The sequence below is a fragment of the Fundulus heteroclitus genome, chromosome 16, assembly GCF_011125445.2.
Source record: "Fundulus heteroclitus isolate FHET01 chromosome 16, MU-UCD_Fhet_4.1, whole genome shotgun sequence".
Taxonomy (NCBI): Eukaryota; Metazoa; Chordata; class Actinopteri; order Cyprinodontiformes; family Fundulidae; genus Fundulus; species Fundulus heteroclitus.
This window is the reverse complement of record NC_046376.1, coordinates 22,965,126-22,986,225: the sequence shown is the minus strand read 5'-3', so window position 1 is coordinate 22,986,225 and position 21,100 is coordinate 22,965,126.

The following is a 21,100-nucleotide window of genomic DNA, read 5'->3' as shown; positions in this document are numbered from 1 at the left end:
GGGATGGACTCAGAACTGAACCTCAAAAAACATCTAAACACAATTACAAGGTTGGCCTTCTGTCACCTTAAGAACATTTCCAGGGTTATTGACGTGCGGAAAAAAGAAAGCCAGGGATGTAGCAACCATGTGGAAACATTTGCTCCTTTCAAATGAGACAAAAACTGAGCACGTTTTGTCATGTTTGCTTGCAGTATGACTCTACAGTGAGCAACAACAATGGTGGCGTTGAACCGGTTTATAGGATTTACTGTAACAATAGCACATAGAAAAGATTTTTCTGGATTCCAGGTGGGAATTGGATGTGACACTGAAGAGAAAGTAAATGTTTACGTTGGAAGAAACGCTGATGACGATGAAGATAAATAGGTAATTCAGAGAAAAAGAAAGCACTTACTCATAGAAGGAGAATATGATGATCCAAGGGGGGTACACAACTCACAGACTCTGAGATCAGCAGGTGGCTGTGTTTGGTCTATATAATGTAGCGTCTCTATTGTTCTCCCACCGATCAAAGCATATGGAGTAGAAGTTGGTGTGAGAAGCGTGGACATGCAGGTGAGTAAAAAGTTTGGATCAGGGCAGCTGAAGGAACTGCTTTTTTGGTCCAAGGAGGAGTGGGGAAACTCGCAGTTGGAATCACATGTAGGTTTTCCAGGAGCTGAGAAGGAAAAGAAGCCAAACACTGGAACTGTAGAAGAAGGAACGGTTCATGGAGGGATTCTGGTGAAGAACACAAACTCGCAGTCATCCGAACTCTACACGATCGAGCCGAATACTTCCCCATGAAAACAAAAGGGATGGAAAAACAAGAGAATCAATAAAAAAATGAAAGCAAGGATATTCAGAAAACACACTCCACTGTTCATGTACACCTCAAGGATAAGGGACATTCATTTGAGGACCAAATTTCATATTTAAACAGAGAAGATATCTGGTTTGAGAGCTGGGCGATTTACATCAAAAGAGCAAAACTGTCTCTAAAAGAAGCGTCAGATTTCACCTGTCAAAAACATACAGTTCAGCATTAAGCCCAGTTCAGAACCATTCATACCTTCTTGTGCGTAATCAAACATCTCTTAGTGAGCAAGACTAATATGTAAAATAGGAAGGTTGTGAAAGTTCAAATATGCCTATTTTGTTTCATAGCAGTGTATAGCGTCTCAGGCTATGAAGTGTTTATTGTGACAGATTAACAGCCTGGGGGAAGAATATGTCTCTTGGAGGGCTGTATTTTGTAAATTGCACTCTGTAGCACCAACCTGAGGGTAAAACTGTAAAGAGTTTGTGTGCACAATGCGTGGGGTCTGCAGAGATGCTTGTAGCGCTTTCCCTGACCCTAGACCTGTACAAGAGGAAAGGTCAGCTCCAGTGATACTCTCTGCAGACCTAATTGTTTTATTTTTTTTGTTTTGTTTGGACCTGTCCTTTTTTGTGGATTAACCACACTACAAAGTGATGGGCAACACAGGACAGACTGCATGATGGCTGTGTAGAAGACTACGTATGTTACACTGTAACTATGTTTCTGTTGCTTCCTGGATGACTGCCAGTGGCAGTAAACAAAGTGCACATGTCTCCTTAAGCTTTGCGCAGGTCGAGGTTTTAATGTAAACAAAGTCTAGTATGTGATGTAGCCCACCTGGGTGTGACGTCTATAAGTAGCACCTTTGGAGGTCCTGGGATCTTCTCGCTGAGAAGTTCTAAGTGACCAGTGTGGCTGGCAGTAATCCAAAAATTTGCAGAACCATAATAACTGTGTAACTTCCATTCTGTTTCATTCCTTCCTGACTGTCAGTGGCAGAAAACAAAGGTAATGACTTATGCAAGCAATGTCATGAGGAACGGGCACAACCGATTGTGACTCTGTAGGCTCTGCCTGCAGTCATCTGACACTGGTGCTTGTGCCAGCCAGGCCTGGTGACGTGTGACCACCAAAGTGGCCAACAGATGACCCAGCTCCATGGACATCAACCCAAATGCCTGTGGAACTGCATCATTCAGGTCCCCAAATGCCGCTCCAGCCATCCCCAGCTGCAGCATCTATGACTTGGCAAGCCAGAGAGCGGAGAGGGAATTTCCAGTACTAACCGTACAAACAGCAATGTCATAGGCTCGGGACAGCAAGCTGTCGGTCACCCTACATTGGGCGCTCGGACAGCGGGCCTTTTCCTTTCATGCCTCAGCCAGAGAGAGAGACCCATTTCGGCAATGCAGTGATCGACGTGGGGCATGTGGTCCAGCCCCTGGACCACCGCATCACACATGTAGGCCAGAGTCCTGCCATGGTGGGAATACACCAAGAATAACGGCGATGATGGTACCTCAAATGGAGATGCCATCGGAGCACGGTGGAAAAAAGGGTTTCCCATTGGACGGGCTGCTGGGGCATCATCTAGCCCCATCCTGGCACAAGCCCTTTCCTTCTTCTGCCTTGGACTGTGGTCGTTCCTGGCAGGTGTGTCAATATGTCGGCTGGAACCTCAACGAGTCATCTTAGACAGTGGCAACTCTCCCAGGAACAGGAGGCCTTCCACCTGACGTGGCCTATACTCTGTCACTGAGAGCGGTAGGATGCTGCAATTTATGCGTGGGTCAGTCAGAGCTTCTCTGAGATGACCCACGGCCACGCTCTTGGGGCACAGCTCGTGGCCATCCTCCCCTTGAAGAGGAGCCCTAGCTGAGGTGCATGTCAACATCCTTCTAAAGCAGGGAAAAATGTCCCAATCAACAAATTCCAAAAAAGTAAAAAAAAACAAAACAACTGGACTTTTTTCCGAAGTTTGAAACTTCGGAAAGTTTTGTTTTTTAACTTTTTTAGAATGACCATGACCTGGATGACTGAGAATCTTCACCAGCACCCAATCAACAAACAACAACAAAAAATATATATTTTTTCTTTTTTATATATATAATATAACTGAGCGAGAACTTCACTTAAACTGAAGAGCGCAGATCAGCCACACCTGCCAGGTAATCTGAACGTGTACTGCGGCAGACAAAGAACGCGGTCAAAATGTCCAGTGCTTCACTTACCTTGCTGTCACCGGCTGCTCACTCGTCCGCTGGAGGGAAACACCAACCACTGTTTTTTTTCCTCTGTGTTCAATGCAGTGTTGTTTTTTCTGTTAGCTTTGTTGGCTGATTTGAAAAAGGCATATTTTGAGTAACCACAAGCTCGCAGTGACTTCCTGACGTGCTTGTGTTCTCTTTGTTTCTCCTCTGTGGCAAAGGGAATGTTTTCTGAGTTCTGATAACAGAGAGTTTGTGCTCCAGTGGGTGATGTGAATCAAAATGCAGATATTTGTCTGTGTGTGGGCTTCCAGTAAACCTCAGTTTTAAAACTCCTATCTCAATGTGACCTCAGTGTGTACCGCACAGTCCAGAAAAGGCAACATGTCGTTCTTGGCATCCTCTCTGATGAGCCTCATGTTGCTGTCCACTGAGTTGATGTGGTTGATGAATGCCTCAACTTCTTTGGTTTGGATTTTGACCCAAGTCTCATCCACGTCACTTTCCTAGCATATAACGACACAGAACAGTGAGGGGTGGGTCACTGATGTGCATCTGACTTAGAATGTGCTTCGAATGATGGGTCTCTATGTCCTTTAAAAACAGCAGTGCACCAACTGAGTATTTGCAGTTCAAATTTACAGAGGAAGCTGTTGTTAACTGGTGGGGCATTGGTATTACGTCTTTTACAGCTCCTCCAACTAGGTGCAGTTTCATCTTAATGTTCAAACTTTCCTGGGTGGATTCAGCTCTGTGAGGATGTAGCCTAGGATGCTCTGGTCAACAGTGTCAAATACAGCTCTCAGATCTAAAAACAAAAGAAAAGCAGAGTCCCCTGAATCAGAAACCAATAAAAGATGAATGGCAAACTTTTAAAAGGGAAATTTCAAGCTATGGAGAACTTTAAAACCAGACTGAAACATTTCAAGAATATTGTGTGCATTAAAACAGGACTACAGCTTCACATATGCAGTCATTTCCAAATTTTTTCATCAGGAGGGAAATTTAGAAATGTGCACAAAATTTGAAGGACACGTGAGTCAAAGTTGTTTATTTTAAGTACAAGCAGTTTAAAATAGGCTGGAACAACACCTGAACTGAAACTGCCATTTAGAATAGACTTGCTAACTTTAAAAACATTACTTTAAAATGTGTTTGAAGATTATTGTTCGGAGAAAATAATGTCTTTAAGCTGTTACATAGTTTTACCAATTGGTTAAACCAAAGGGCTTAAACTGATTAAAGATAACAGAACTTACTTTGGCTAAGTGCAGGCAAATGGGTCCCAAATCCAATCTTTTTGCCCATAATCATGCAACCCATATCCGTCATAGCACTGTGAATGGCCCAAAAAAATCTAATTTGTGCCACTTTCCTAAGTGGTATTAATTTGGACACACATTGCATATTTTTCAAAGCGTCCATAGTCTGAATGGGCATGTCACATTTTTATTTGTCTTTTACGTCACTGTCCCAGCTCTCACTACACATCCACACAGTCTTCTCTACAGTACTAGCAGTCACGACTCCATTGTTAATACCTGTGCAGTTTTCTTCTTACCTTTTATACTAGTTATGATTTGGTCCTAATATTGTCAACTCTCATTACTCAACAACTTATACTGACACAGAGACACTGGTATCCCCTATTATTATTATTTTTTTTTTTAACAAAACTTTATTGAACACTTCTTGTAATAACTACTTCTGGCATTACTTACTTTAACAGTGTGAGCTGTGTGACGTTTTCTGCTGTTATCTGCGCATTCAGGTTGCTTTGGGACCTTGACCATTCAGACAGAAATCTGATGACGTTCACATTTAATTAATCTCCCCTGTCCTGTCATTGTTGTCATCTGAGTCTTCTCTTTGTACTGGTATGTGTAAGCGACATTCACTCCTGCGCAACATAGTTGCTAGGGGTGTGTCGTTTATAAAAATGTTTCATGAGTTAATCTTGAAAAGAATGTTTAAGTGTCCAATTAGAGACCAGTATGAAGTCATGGAAGACAAATGTTTTAATGTATACATACACACCCATATGTCGGGTGTCCCACACTGTAAAAAAAAGACTCACACAACAAATAATCTCAAACAAACAGAAAATGGAATTGGGATGCTGAAAGAGTCAGAAAAGTGCTTTGAAAACAGATGTGATAATACAATTTTGATGGGGTGCCGTCCGAGCTCCCTTATTGAGATGATGCCACTATGTCTCAGAGTTTTAAAAAGATCAACATCACCAAGAACAGTTTGACATTATAATAAATGTTAGATGTTATCTCCTTGGTAACAAAGCCAGGGGGAACACTGTGGCTTTTTAACAGAAATAGATTTTTTTTCAGTCACAGAGGTATTAGAAGCATTGCAAAGATGAGGTGTGATAAGAGGTTTAAATTTAGGGCTATCATGATCTCCAGGTATTTGTGTTTGGATTTTCTTTTGTGTGTCATTTTGACTGGTTCTTTTAGTTCCCTTGATCGTGCTTCTTTAGTTAATTACCTGTAAATGTTTGTTTATATTTCTCACTTTTGTGGATTTGTAAAAGGATTCTCTTTTTAGACTTTTCTATGATCGTTTTATATTATTTCTTGTGTTCCTCCCTTTCTGCTCCTACTCAGTATTCTCCCTCTCCCCCGACTCTTAGCTGCTCCTAATTTCCTCTGATTTCTTTTACCTGACTCCTGCTTCATTTCTCCACCCTGCCCCAGTATATATTGTCTCATTTTCTTTGTTTCTTGGTGGTTTCTCTGCTTTTCTTTGTGGAGTCATGCTTCCTGTCACTATATTTCTCAGTGCCCGCTATACTAAGTTCCTGTACTGCGAAAATGCGTATGTTTCTTCTTTATTTATTATTAAAACCACTCACCTTCATCATGGTCTGCACTTAAATACTCCTTTACCACAACCATGATATTGGTTAGAAAAAAAGCCTTAAACACAACAGGGCAATGATCATAAAAGAAAGCATCACACATATCTAAGGACAGCACAAGATCCAACATATGACCATGTTTCTGGTTGGATCTGTCACAAACTAAAGACGACAAAACTTTTCTAGCAAGTTAACAAAGTCTCTGGGTAATGGGTTGATGGGACTCTGAGGCACTTATGAAGATTAAAATATCCAACTGTTAAAGTTTGATCCTATTTTGGCCATATACTACTCAAAAGAAGGAAAAGTCTTGAATAAAATCCTGTGGTATTTTGGTGGTCTGAACACAACTGTACAAGAGTCGGTTGGGGACAACCCAACTCAAACATCAGAACTGTAAAACTTGGATAGGAGTCAGTTAAAAGTTGTTCACAAAAGAGGTTTTTCTTAAAAAAACAGTCGTCACTCCATCACTATGTCCAGTCATCCTTGATGCATTAGAATATATAGTCAGTGAGTAAAAGTTCAGTAAAACAAGCTGGAACCGGCACTCTGCCAGAAGTCATTAAGACTAAATGTTTTGTTTGTTGGCAATCTAGCACTCATCCTTAATAGTATGGGCTCAGCTGCCTAACTGGGTGCTAGACCCAGAGGTCATAAACTCCTGAGTCCACTCCGAACGACAATGCAGTGGAAGTGGGTGGTAGATGATCAAAGTGAAACCATTAACAGGTATCAGAAAGTGGTAAACCAGGTCCAGAGAGCACCTGTGAATGATGTGCTGATGATTCCAATTGTTTTCAGTCAGGATGCGTTAAGGTATTTTAGGAGATTACCCCAAAGAATCCTTCATCCTCATAAACACGCCACTGTATTTCCCCAGGCGTCTTCAACACCTTCTCAACTGAGCTAACCCAGGAATGCAGCATAGGTAGGCTGGAACCACAGACAAGAGGGAGAAAAATTTTCTGTTATCCAAGATTGCATTGTCCAGATTTATGGCAAGAAGATCCTTTGGCCATTTTACAAAAACAAGATACAACACAAACACACACAGACTGTACAGGGTCAGGACAGGAGGCTGGCCACACGCACTGGCGCCATGTTGTTTGCAAAGTCAGACTTCAATGAAATACATCAAAGTTTATGGTTGTAATTTGAAAATGTATAGAGATTTAAGTGATATTACTAAATTTAAATACTTTATACATTTACAATTAAGCGTATTATATATTCTAAAGTTTTTACACACTATTTTGTTGTAGATTTCTTTGATTGACAAAAAACAGACAAAATCCAGTCAAACTTCTGAACAAATCCAAAGTAAAAAAAACAACTTCTGTAAGTCAAATCAAGACCCCTGTAAATTTCAACAAGTTGGGATCCAGCCAAGTTTTTCCCTTTAATGCTCCCAGCTTATGTCAGACTGGATGGCAAGCACCATGTCCATCACGTCTCTGCACAGACTCTCCCTGGGGTTTAAGTCTCAGCTCGAAGCTGTTGTTCTGAAAGGTGAACTGTCACAGCAGTCCCAATCTCAGGTCACTGCACACACTGAATCCTACTTTGTGTTTTCCAGCAGTCACCCTTTCCCCTGTTCTTACCTGCAGCAAGTCTCCTTTTGCATGTCCTGCTAATGTCATTCCCAGCAAAAAAAAAAAAAAAAAAAAATATATATATATATATATATATATATATAGATAGATAGATAGATAGACAGATAGATAGACAGATAGATAGATAGATAGATAGATAGATAGATAGATAGATAGATAGACAGATAGACAGACAGATAGATAGATAGATAGATAGATAGATAGATAGATAGATAGATAGATAGATAGATAGATAGATAGATAGATAGATAGATAGATAGATAGATAGATAGATAGATAGATATAGATAGATAAAGGATGAGCAAAGTTGGATGCATGGCTCCCACAGTGCATACTGCATTGGAATGAGGTAATTCAGGGAGATTAATCCGCTGTGCTTTAATTTAACTGCTAACAACAATGGCATTGGGGTCTGTAGAATGATTCACTTATGCTTAATATTCTCTGTGAAGGTCTGAGGCCCAGTCTAAATAACATTCATAGGGATCCCAAAAGGTCTACTGCTGTTCTCATAAAATCCTAACTGCGGGTGCTGTCTGCCAGCCATGGCTATTTTTGATTAGATGTCGGCCACAGGGGATCAAGCGTGCCAAGGTTCAGCAGCAGCAACAGCAGGTCGTAGCTTGGCTCAGGATGCACAGTACGACGGGCGTATGAAAGCGGAAGTGGCCTGCCTCTGTCCATACCTTGGGGACACTCGAGATTGAGATGGGACCTTCTGGATGTGTGACGTTGCCAGATGTTGTCTGGACCAACTGTGAAGCGGTGTGGCCCAACAGACAGAGAGAAAGGCAGCAGCCGGTCCTTTGTCATTGCTTGGAGACACGCTTCACCTCATGTAATACCAGCTGCTGAATTTATGAATTTTGGGCTCGCTGCACCGTGCATAATTTTGGGAATATTCAGTTTGAGTTTTAACTGCACAAATTACACAGAACTTACTTTTCATCCTGTGCTCGCTGACTTTAGCAGCTAATCCTGTTCAATATAACCCCACAAACTACAAAGAATGCATGAAGAATGTTTTATCTTGTGACAACTAAGCAAGACTCCTCAACTTTGCCTGACGAGAGATTATGCAATTCTTGCCACACAGCTTTGTAGTCACAGGAGGCTGTAAGTGCCACGTCATGTCAAACAGGATGCGAGTCTGTGATCTTAGATCATAGTTCTCACATCGCAGGGAAAAGGTCAGAATCTTACCAAAGGATATCATCATCTAGTTTCAGAGTGTACATTTAGTTATGTAGCTTTAAAAAGTGAGATTTTATTTTACATAGGTTTAGTGGAGTCAGCTTGTTGTAGTTGCCCTCCTTAGAGAAAAAAACAATACATATACCTGACATGCAGATACTTTACTAATTTTTTCCATTTATTTGTTCTTTAAATTATTGTATTTGAATTTTATTTTGGCTTCACAATTCCCACCTCTGTTACTGTTTGTGTAGCTGGTGTTCAGTCATACATCTTTACTTTCAGTAGGATCTTCACTAAGTTACAGTTTCAACCAAATGAACTTTTGAAAGGTTAGTAATAGAATATGATAAAAAGTGGCTATGATGGCAGCCTTATTTTATGTGTGTGTGTGGGGGGGGATAGATTTTAAGATATAGTATCTCACAAAAGTGAGCACACCCTCATGTTTGTGTGTGTGTATATATAGATAGATAGATAGATAGATAGATAGATAGATAGATAGATAGATAGATAGATAGATAGATAGATAGATAGATAGATAGATAGATAGATAGATATAATCATAATAATAATAATTGTTATTGTTATTATTTATTTATTTGTATTTATTATATATATATTTTGGGAACAACATGGAAAGTATAACACTGTTAAAATGTGAAATCAAACATGTAGAGCACCAGATTTACATTTACAGTGTAAATTTGGTGTCCCCTCAAAATAACTCAACATGCAGCCATTAAAGTCCAAATCGCTGGTAACAAAAGTAAGTAAACCCCTAAATGAGCATATTTAAATGTGCCCTAAGTGTAATACTTTGCGTGTCAGTATTTTACTTTTTCACCATCGCCTTATCCTCTTCTACCTCTTCCACTCTTCCATGTTGACATCAAGGAGCTATTTGGCATCATAGACTTGGTACTCTTCCACCTTCTGATTCCTCTCTTTTTTTATTTTGCATGTTTGGCACACTAGGATATTTAATTAATTAGGAATTCCCAACAGAGACAAAAGTTACATTACCATTGTTACCTACGTGCCTCTCCCAGGCATTGCAGCTTTTGTCTGATCTAAGTTTGCAAAGACATCCTTTTAATACACTAACTGCCTCTCCAATCTCTTCAGGAGGGGGCGGTGTTAAATTTAGGTCTATCTGTTCGAACAAAGAGGCTGTTCTTCTCTGCAAGGGGTCAAGCCAAATGACCTATCCCGGCCATAAACCAAATCTGCACGTTTATCTTACCCTCAAAGGGGGAAACACATACCTGAGGCCTGGGGAGTTTGTTTTATTATTCTCCATACAACTGCCTGATTAATGTAACAACTAAGATATTTATTTTCCTCAACAGGAACCAACTCCTAGTTTTGGTCTGTGAGGCAGACACCCTATCTACTATTAAGACTAGGCTTAAAACTTTACTTTTTGACAAAGCTTGTAGTTAGAGTGGCTTAGGTTACCCTGAACTATCTCTGTAGTTCTGCTAATATAGGCTTAGGCTGCAGGAGGACACTCTGCTGAGTTCTTCTCTGTCTTATTTTCTCTTCGTAGTAGGTACATCTGGTCTGGTGTTCTGTTAGTTGTGACACCCTCCAGGGGTCATCTGCCATTACACTACACATAACGTAGAAAGGATTCCTGGAGCAATGATATGCTGCTGTGCTCTTTTCTTGTCTCTGCTGTGTCTTCTCAAACCCCCAGTGGTCATGGAAGATTCACACTGAGCCTGGTTCTGCGGGTGGTTTTGCCTTCCTGTTAAAGGGGAGTTTTCCTCTCCGCTGTCACCTCATGCATGCTCAGTATGAAGGATTGCTGCAAAGCCATCAACAATGCAGATGACTGTCCACTGTGGCTCTACAATCTTTCAGGAGGAGTGAATGCTGCTTGTCAAGATTCGATGCAATCTGCTGGGTTTCCTTAAATAGGAAACTTTTTCACTAACCTGTCTGTATAATTTGATTGAATCTGACTTTGCAAAGTGCCCTGATATTACATATGTTGTGAATTAGTGCTGTATAAATAAAATGCTATTGAATTGAGAAAGATAAGATAGACTTTATTGATCTCACAGTTGAGAAATTCACATTTCATGAAAATTAACTAATATTTAGAAAAAAATATAACAAACTTCCTCTTACTTGACTAATTAAATCTTAGAAAATTAAAGGCTTTTGTTCTTAAGTTTTCAGTCTGAGGTTCTGGGTGTGTGACAGCAAGAAAAACATGCAATGTGACTTATTAGATATCTTAACTAGGAGTGCAAATAAGTGTGAAGGTGCTGTATTGTCATTCTGCTGTGTGAGGCACAGTAAAGCGATATGTGTATGTGTAAACATGTTTATAGCAAATTGGAATCTTATCAAAAAAGTAAATATTAGGCTAAATTTCAAAATCAACATAATTTACAGATTTACTGAGTGGGAGTCACAAATTTAAATCTTAGCTCACTTGTATAAAGAAGGAGAGTTGGACACTGTACACACTGCACTGTACAAAGAGAATAGTAGATGTGAGTTACAGTAAAGTTTCTTCAAAATAACAGAATCAGCATTCACGCATTCTGGGAAATGTATCCATGGTAATTTAGAGTTTCTTATTGTTCTGGTTAGTCAGATTTTTATTTTCTTTGTGTGACTTTTTTATCAACAATACTCTGTTTGAAAAAAATCTGTAAAATCCGTGTCCATGTGATTGTCATGGAAAACACAAAATTGGATTTGAACTTTCTAGCTTTTTAACACTTTTAGATGAATTCTTTATTATTGACCTTTAATACTGATCAATTCAGCTATTTTTATTCAGGTTCAAGGACTCGTGTAAACATGCTGGGCTATACTAGATGGATGAGCTAAAGGACGATGCTTCTCTCAGGTCCTGTGTCAGGTATTTGTTGGATTTTTTTACCCCCTCTTTATGAAATCCTTTTCATCTGTAGCACGTTTTGCATGATTGGATTTTCTTTTTTAGTTCTAGTCTTTCTACACACCACACACTATGCTGAGATTCACCAAAATCTCTTCTCAAAGCACTTTGGAATTTAAATTGGAATTAAACGGTGTTGGATAACAATTCAATTTGTAACAATTTAAATTAATGAAATCCAATGAGTGCATTGTCAATTTCCATAACAAGCTGCTGGTAAAAGACAAAATAGCTTAAAGTAAAAATCGAAATTAGTGGACTGATTGGGCTTGAAAGCCAAGAGAAATCTCTTCTCATGAGGTTATCTTTTCTCATGATTGATTGATTCATGCATACATTTTTATTTAAAAGAGTCAGAACAACAGAACTTCAGTGAAAAACATGCCTATGTCCAAAAGAGTAACTTAGAAACGTCTTGAAAAATAAAGCTTTGATCGGATTTTTTACAGTAGTTTATTATCAGTAAAACTGGACTCACGATGGTATTAAAAGTCCTTCTGTTGCAACAGGAGATGAGAAAGAGTCCTCTCTCCTTGAGTGCTGTTTGATCTCCAGCTGCTTCACCAAATCAATTGGACTAAATTATGTATTTCTAAAATATATGAAATAACCCTTAAATTGTTTCTTGTTGTCATCTGTATGAATTTTGAGAGGATACTAAAGGTAGAATCAATGATTTTCCCCAAAGTTTCCCCAAGTCCCTTTTTGAATAACCACGCATGCACAAGACTATTTCACCCAATATACCAAAAAGTGTTTCTGAACTTTATTACCAACTATAGCTTTAAATGCTTTGCAGAATACACACATATTGGCAAAACTCTTTGTTTCAGAAATGGTAATTTACTTGGATGCATAGCTAGTAACTACAACCTCAATAAAGCATATGTGCCTTCTTTTTGGTCAAATGTTTTTTTTTTTACCTACCCATTATTTAGATATCTTCTGAAAACTGAAAAGCCCATGCTGGGCTTCCCCGGATTACGAAGCTGCTAGCATTACTAAAACTGTTTTTATATATTTAACATGTTATTTTAACGTTCAATTAGAATTCTTTTTTGCAATAACATAGTTTCAATTCATTCACACTGATTTTCCCAATTTATTTCCACCAACAGCGAACATTAAAAGACAAACATAATCCATGTTACATATTCACATTATGGTAGTGTCCACTAGATGTTAAGAACATCTGAGAACATTCATCCCCACCTTTTTTTTCCTGCACTGATGAAGATACACTCACATCTGGGTCAAATCATTGCTGTGTCTCCAGCAGAAATGCAGTCCAAGCTTTTCTTTTCTTAGTAATCATGGTAATAATTATTTGACTACTCAGGAGAATTTAGTTGGTCAGTTGATCTTAAAAAGACTGGACAGAAAACTAATAACTTGATTTGTCCAAATGCAAAAGCAGGATGTAATTGACAGCATACATCCCAAAACACACACAATATAAAAACATAAGGGCACCTTATAAGTGACAAAGCCTTCATAGATGTGGCAGGATCTGATGTTCCAAATAATGTTAGATTTCTTAACGTTTAATGCACATAAAATATGTTTTTAGATACACCCACAAGTGTGGTAAGATGGAAAGCGGAGCGACAGCATCTTAAAACTCTTGATCTCTCATATTCAGGACAGAATGAGCATCCTGGGTGAGAGCTTTAAAAAAGGCTCTTTGTTAGCATCTCAAGAATAACTGTGGAAGCACTTTTAAATCCTGTCATTTTCCAGGTAATCCTAGACAGAACAATATGCTTGAAGTTACATGATTTGATTTTAAATGTTGTCTAAAATGTTTAAGTAACATCTCTGTGTAGCAGAGTCAGCAGTTTATATATTTATAGTTGCTGATTGAGAGTTTAAGCTGTATATCTTAAATGGAGTTTTGTCACAAGGCCAAGCCCAACCTAATGTAAAATGCAATGGCTAACTTTTCCACAATTTCAAAATATGTGTGTACTTCCAAACTGGATTCAAACTTTGTGTAAAGGATTGCATCCTATTTTTCTGCTGAATGATCAATACTGCCACATTTTCCTTAAGCTTGGCATTCATCACCTGTTTCTGAGACCTGGTTATATCAGCAGTGCTTGGAGATCGCTCCTGAAGGGCTGACCTGAAAAGCTGAAACCTTCAATGATTCCTATCATGTCGTGATTTTAATTCACCATAATGATTTATTTTTTATTTTTGAGTTTCATCTTACTTACAACCTTGTGCTAATCGGATGAGTCATGCTGTTTTCCCTGAACTCATTTAAAACCCATTCACAACTCTACATCCTAAAAGCGAAGGGTGCTGATTTGTTTGCTTCTCTGATCAGAGCTTTGCCAAAAATAAAATGTGTATGATAGTAGCAGAGTGTCGGTTTTTGTTCAAAGCCAGCAGAGGTGGCAAAATGAAGGGCTTAAAAAGGCAGCATGGGGGTTTGATTTTCTTTACTAAAACTCACAAACAGATATAATGTTAACGCGCTGATATGCAATGAGCAAGTGCTGTTTTTGCTGAAAAACAGCTTGAATTTCATTGAGCTAACATTATTGATGCTCTCCACTGTGCACTGGCCTGCAGCCCTCTGTGTTCCTTGGCAGCCTCTGTGATTGGTGTTTTGGGTGATGGCATCTGTTTCTGTGGATGTGTGTAGGGTGTTTACTAATGTGTAATTGTATGTGTGCACACGGCTGTCTGGCTGAACTGAAATTACGGTTACACGCTTATTAATTTTTCAAGGATAAATTGAGGATTTACAAGGATGGAAAACAATCAGGCGTTTCCTTTTGCATTATAACTTTTTCCTAAGAATAAAATTGTTTGTTTAAAAAAACCAGAAGCCTTAACTTTAATTAACATTGTCTATTGCATATAAACAAGAAAAAGGGATAAAAATCATTCCAAACTCAGGGAACATTCAAAATATGGTCAAAAATATCTCAGTGAGACCCTTTGTAACATTTTGCAGATACGTACCCACCCTTCCAAATAGTCGGATCCTCTTGTGGTGACTACAGTTCCTGAAGCTGTCACTGTGTGGGTGACGACTCAGATTTGGAAGCTTGAAACAATTCACAAGCAGACAATTAACCTAAGAACCCAGACAAAACTATGCAAATCTACCGGAAGAATCAGCTAATTGAATACAGCAGAACTGAACATAAAGAAATTATGAAAATTTAATTAGCAGCTTAGCATCATTTCCATTTCTGTTTTTCCACAATTGGCCCCTCACATCTCACGTCATGGTCATCATTAGTGTGATGCGTCTATAAAAGTTGTCAGAGATACTTCCGTCCCCGAAAGGCCTCGTGCCTCCTCAGTGTGTCCTCCGTGCTGCTGAGTCAACCTCTTTCCTTCCTGCTCCTGCACTCTTTTGCCCACATCAAACAGACATGCACACATGCATGCACTCACACACACCCTGTTGTCTCTCCCTCCATCCGGTATCCACAGGCTTTTGCAGTCTGGCAGAAGATTTGGCAACGGCTGGATTTTAGACAGCTGCGAGACAAATAGAGCGGAAAATATCCCAGAAATTATATGATCACGCGGTGACACAGATGTGGCACCTCTTGTTAATTTGTCCAGGCACGTTTCTGCTAAGGCCCACTGCAGAGCTGTTGTTAACGGCTGTATTAAGCCTCCAGATGTCAAAGAATGATGCATTCAGTTTGCTTTAAGATGATTGAAGCCAAATTAAGTCTAATTTGCTAAAATTGGTATTTTGTTCGGGGACAGTGAATATGCTATTCACCGATTTAAATACATGTCAAATCAGGTTTAAGAAATCTGCATAACATTCTTTGAAAAAAATCTTGAAAGGGATGTTGCTGAAACTTCATACTTTGCGTGAAAACACTAATTAAATTTCAAAGTTAATTTCAAAGGTTTTTTTAGCATTGTACCAAACAAGACTTCCCTACAGAACCAAACGAACACATTTGTAAGATTTTGTTTTTCCATTTTGACCCTGAATACAACAAACATGTGGGCAGGCAGACAGTTGAACTGCTGGCAATGGGAAGGTAACCAGGAACGGGTGAGTGTAAGGGGCGCTGGCTGTGGAAAAAAAGAGTGACAGGAAATGAGCAACGGCAACAAGCGGGGAGGTGTAATGGTGGATGAAGAGGCTGACTTACCCGGGGCTCACACTGACTACAGTGAGGGTTACGGTCTTGATCTAGTTCCGGTTTGCCGCAAACCCCAACTCACACTACTCGAGGGAAACAGCAGCCAGCTGTGGCTCTGGGCGCAGAGAGCACTCTCATGAGAACAGAATTTCACATGGTCCTTTCTGTTGCTGTCCTCCATAAATGGTTTAAAAACAATCTATGGTTTTAATTTTTTAGGGCAAAACTTGTTATCGATGCGCATACAAATCTCATTTCATTCTCCAAAAGCCCCTCTGTTTCCTCATGTCACTGTGTTGCCATCTTGTTTACACTAGTCAAGTTAGTGTAATTTGGTATAAATTGGTGGGATGATTTTATTTTGAAATTCACTGGAACTTTGTCCTGGCTGGCACCCGACTTTCCCTATTTGGAGCTTCATCCGTGGACCACTGTGGCGTCCAGCCAAACTTCCATCTTGTGAAATGTTTTGCAGCTCTGTACGGCCTCAATAACCGAAGCTGCACGTGGTTGATGTGAGTGTATGCACTGATTTTAACAATTTGGGTACCTTGCGGCGCCAAAACTGTATCTGAGCCGCATTCAGTGTGAGCCCAGCATTGTTGAATAAGGAGGTGTTTCAGAAAGCAGTGACTGAGGTTGACAGTGGTGATGGCATTCAGGAGATTTGAAAAGATGAGCAATGACTGATTGTACTTGCTTTGATGCTTTTAATGCATTTGTCCTAGTTTGTAAATGTATGTCTCGATTATCAAACCGGAAGCTATTTTGAGACTTAAACCTGCAGTCAATTTGAGGCGGTGAGGTGGTGATGACCATTGGAGGGTGGACAGGTAGACGGTCTGAGGAGCGATAGCGGTCAGGGGATCCAGGAAGGCTCTTGGGGTACAGAACTGGAACTGACTGGGTGAATTTTCTGCAGGTAACGATGCAAAGGGTCCAGGCCTGGTTCCAGACAGGAAAGATTACCTAGGGAAGTAGAACATATAAGTAAGTTGAGGAACAGAACTTCAGGAAATAACCAAGGGAGCAAAGGTTTGGTCAGTTAGTGCTCTGGGAGAGCTAATGCTCTGATGCTGTTTGATCTGTCACCTGCCCCCTTTTATGCTCCTTTCAATTGGCTGAGATGGTAAAAACCTACTTTAGCCATCCACCTGTTGCACCCTGCAGGAGAAAGGTGAGAAAACACCAGACAACCTGTGCACAGCACTGAATGCTTGACAACATTATAGGACTGTTAAGAACTGTGTTGGAGGATATATGTATCTTTTTTACTTTTATATAAAAACAGTAAACACATCATATTCACAAACAATTTTCAAGTACAATTATTACCTGGTAATTAGCCAGGTTTTCTGCTTGTGTAGACCCCGTGGCAAAGTGCTCAACAGCATTGACTTAAGACAAATGAAAAGATGTGCTGCTTAAGTTTCCATAGCATAATTATGAAAGATATTTCCATACAGCTTGACTTCTCTTTTTGGTAACCGAGAGTGGGGGAGAGCAGTACGGCATTACTCTATGCTCCTTAAAGTCAGAGAAAACTTGGACTTTCTCTGGTATCTCATAAACATGACCTGAAACCGTCAAAACAGCATGACAGAAAATATTTGAGATTTTGAAGTAAGTTTATTGAATTCTCAAATGCCCTGGTACCGATAAACAGCATATCACAACTCGCCAGTGATGTTCTGGATTCTGTAGACGCTTTGATCCATTTTTTCTTCTGACATGTACAGATGTCTGTCCTGCTAGAAGTGTGTTCAGCCGTTTACTCAAATGCAAAGCTAACATTAGCCTGCATATGCTCTGTTGTCACATACCTGGTTGATAATTTGGCTTGTAACAAATTTCATGGTTTGATTTATTCATGTGTACAAGAACCTTCTCCTTCACTTGCTTTACACAAATGCTTTCAAGCTGAAGAATTTGCCCATGCACTAAACAGCTCTTCTCACTTTCCTTGGGATATCTGAGCACAGAACAAATCAGGTTGCATGACACAGACATGGAGCTTCAGCAGCCAATACAGTCTCTCTTTCACTATCAATGTTATTGTAAAGGGATAAAATTGCTTAGATTATGAGGGACAACTGAGCTTTATTCATAAAAAGGTAGTTTCCATAGCCTTGATAAAGTGCACAAAAGTGCCATGTAATTTTGACAAACCTGCTCATTCTCCACTTCCTGGATGTGCAGCTGACAAAGTCACTGGCTAACAACAAGGATCCAGAACTCAGTTTTTTCAGGAACCAGCCAATTAAAAATACCTTTGTCAGGACCTCACGATGATGGGGTCAGATAGAGACATCACTGGAATATAAATATGGTCCTTCATTGTTTTATTTTAGGTTTGAACTTTCAGCTAGAGTGCCAATTTAAGGGTTTTACAATAATAGCTCTAAATTTATCAGCAATTCCTTGAAATGCCAAATGTCACGAAACAAGTTTGTTAAAGACCATGAGTACTTTTACAGGCTTTCAGCTTGTCAAATAAGAATCTTTTAAACAAAGTTTTAGAACCTTTCAGTTTAATTTCCAGACCTATACAAATCACAAAAGATAACCTAACTAAGTTAAATAATATCTATGTAAAGTTAGATAGCACGAAAAAAACAGCTAAAAGTTAAAAACAGTATTATTTTACCAGGCTTTGTATTTTTGTCACACCTGCATTCATCCAAATTGGGGGGAAAAATTGCTGTTGTTGCAACTGAAAATGAACGAATTTGAGATGCAATTACGTTTAAAGGTAGAGTCTACAATTTTTCCTGAAGTTTTCCCAAGTCCCTTTTTGAATAACTGCACATGACCGTCTTACCTGCTCTTCCGCTCCTCAGGGGGATTGTGTGAAAAAAATCCACTCGGGTCTTATTTCTTTCTTCTGAGGCCATTTGGAAAAACTAATCCATGCGTACGTTTATCTTTAGTCGAATTGATTTCTGCAACGGTGCTTTTACAGGTCTGCCAACAAAGTCGATCAGACAGCTGCAGCTGATCCAGAACGCTGCTGTCCATGTCCTCATTAAGTCTAAGAAAGTAGAGCACATAACCCCAGTTCTAAAGTCCTTCCACTGGCTCCCTGTATCTTAGAGAAAAGACTTTAAAATACTTCTGTTAGTCTATAAATAAGTCTATAAATAAGCACCTAAATACATCACAGACTTGTTATCAGTGTATCAACCCTCCAGACCACTCAGGTCTTCTGGCTCCAGCCTACTCTGCATACCTAGAACCAGAACCAAACACGAAGAAGCAGCATTTAGTTCCTATGCTCCACTTATCTGGAACAACCTCCCCACAAACTGCAAAAGTGCTGAAACCCTGAGTTCCTTTAAATCAAGATTAAAACCACATTTGTTTAGGATTACCTTTGACTGTTCTAGTTAAACTGTTTTACTGAAACATCATTAGTTCAAGTTTGTAGTCCAGCTGTTTTAAAATCATTAATATTGGCTTTTAGCTTCCATTTTCCTGTTTAATTTTGTTTAAATTTAAAAGCTAACTGGATACTTAAACACTAGGAGTGCACATGCGCATCCAGTAAGCAGAAACTAATAAGGAACGTGCAAGGACACTGGCTTTACATCAGCATGTTACAATGATTGGCATGTTGGATATGGACAAGGTATATATAGGGTGATTTACTCTTTTTGAATACATAATGTATTAACTACTTTCAGGATGGAAGGACGGTTTTACCCAGTATAACAAAAAGTGTTTCTGAACAGGATTACCAACTATAGCTTTAAGATCTATTGTGGTCATATATAAGACTTTTAAAAGATACCTAAAATAGAGATAAATGCAAGATTTGTTTTAGAAATGCATGTAAAGTGTAAGACTTTGGGGTTTTGATGAATAAGTTTAATATAAATGGCTCATATCTGTATTTCCCTATTTTTTTCACAGTGGTCAAGTTCTCATCCAGACCACAAAGAAACCTAGATTTGGTGAAATTTTGAGTTCAGGTTTAAGTCTCATAAGAGCTTCCAGTTTGATAATTGAACCATACATTTACAAACTAGGACAAATGCATCAAAAACTTCATCAAAGCAAGTACAATCCATGCCTGTCATCGCTCATCATTTCTAATCTCCTAAATGCCATCACCAAACAGTGTGACTAATGAAAATTCTGATTACACTCATCCACATGTTGCCTGTCTATCCTGAAATTGATTTCAGCATCTAAATGATGCATTTCGAATCACAACTAGAACCTGTGCTTGCAGACATTAATGGGATCTTAATCCCGTATGAGACAGAAGACAGTTTTCGATCCTCTTATGGCTACACCTCAGGGTTGAACGTGGATGAGCAACAGCCTGCCAGTAAAGTAGAAGCATTCTAGCATAACAAGAAACACTTTAAAGACTTGTTTATATAAGCCTTTGCTTTTGGAATGTTTTTTTCGAATAATCTTCATGTCCATAATCAATGCATATTTTATCTTTAGAACATGTCTTTCAATTTTAGGTTAGACCGACCATATACGTAGCAGAACAACAATGTTGCCACATATGCCTGTGCTCATGTCGTTTGGCAAAACAATTGAAACCTAAAGTCTACCAGTGTAAAAACTGAGCTTGAATTATTCAGAATCAAAGTCCTTCCTGTCGGCACAAACTCTGCAACAGATTTTGCATAAATCTCAACCAGCCATCTTTCTTTTTCAGTCATAACTTCCTTGCACTTTCTGACTCTCTGTTGCTTTCACCCCCCACCCCAACCCCATCCGTGCAACATTAAACCAAATGTCTTAAATAGAAAGTGTGGAGATTGTTGGCATAAAATAACACCCACTGGCTCTGAACGCCACAGTGATATCTCATTCTTTTTGTCCTCTCAGCCTCTCCCCTCGCTCTCTGCATCACCATCAGATATTCTTTTACAGTGGTCTCCGAGGGAAACGGGGAGGGAGGCTTTGCGCTGAGTACTGACCCATACTGAGTGCACCGAAACTCTCCTCTCCACCCTGCTCTAATTCCTAATTTTACCCACAGTGTTACACACTAAGACTAAAACACACACACACAAGCAGCTCAGAGCCCTCACACTCTGCCTGTTTTTTTTATTAACCACAGCATTCATCCCTCAACACACCACCGCGTTGATTTTCTTTGTCTCCTCTACTCTCACCTGTTTGAACCTCGTGATGTGAATCTTCTTTTTTTTTTTCTGCCTGGCTGAGCTTGTTATTTTATTATTTGTATCATTGCTTGTCAGGAATGCATAATGTTGCACAAATAGAAACCCAATCCATCAGCCCTTGACCACCTGCCTGATTTTCATCTGCAAATTAACTTCTCTACTTGAGTTTCTTTGTTTTTTTTTTCTCTTTTTTT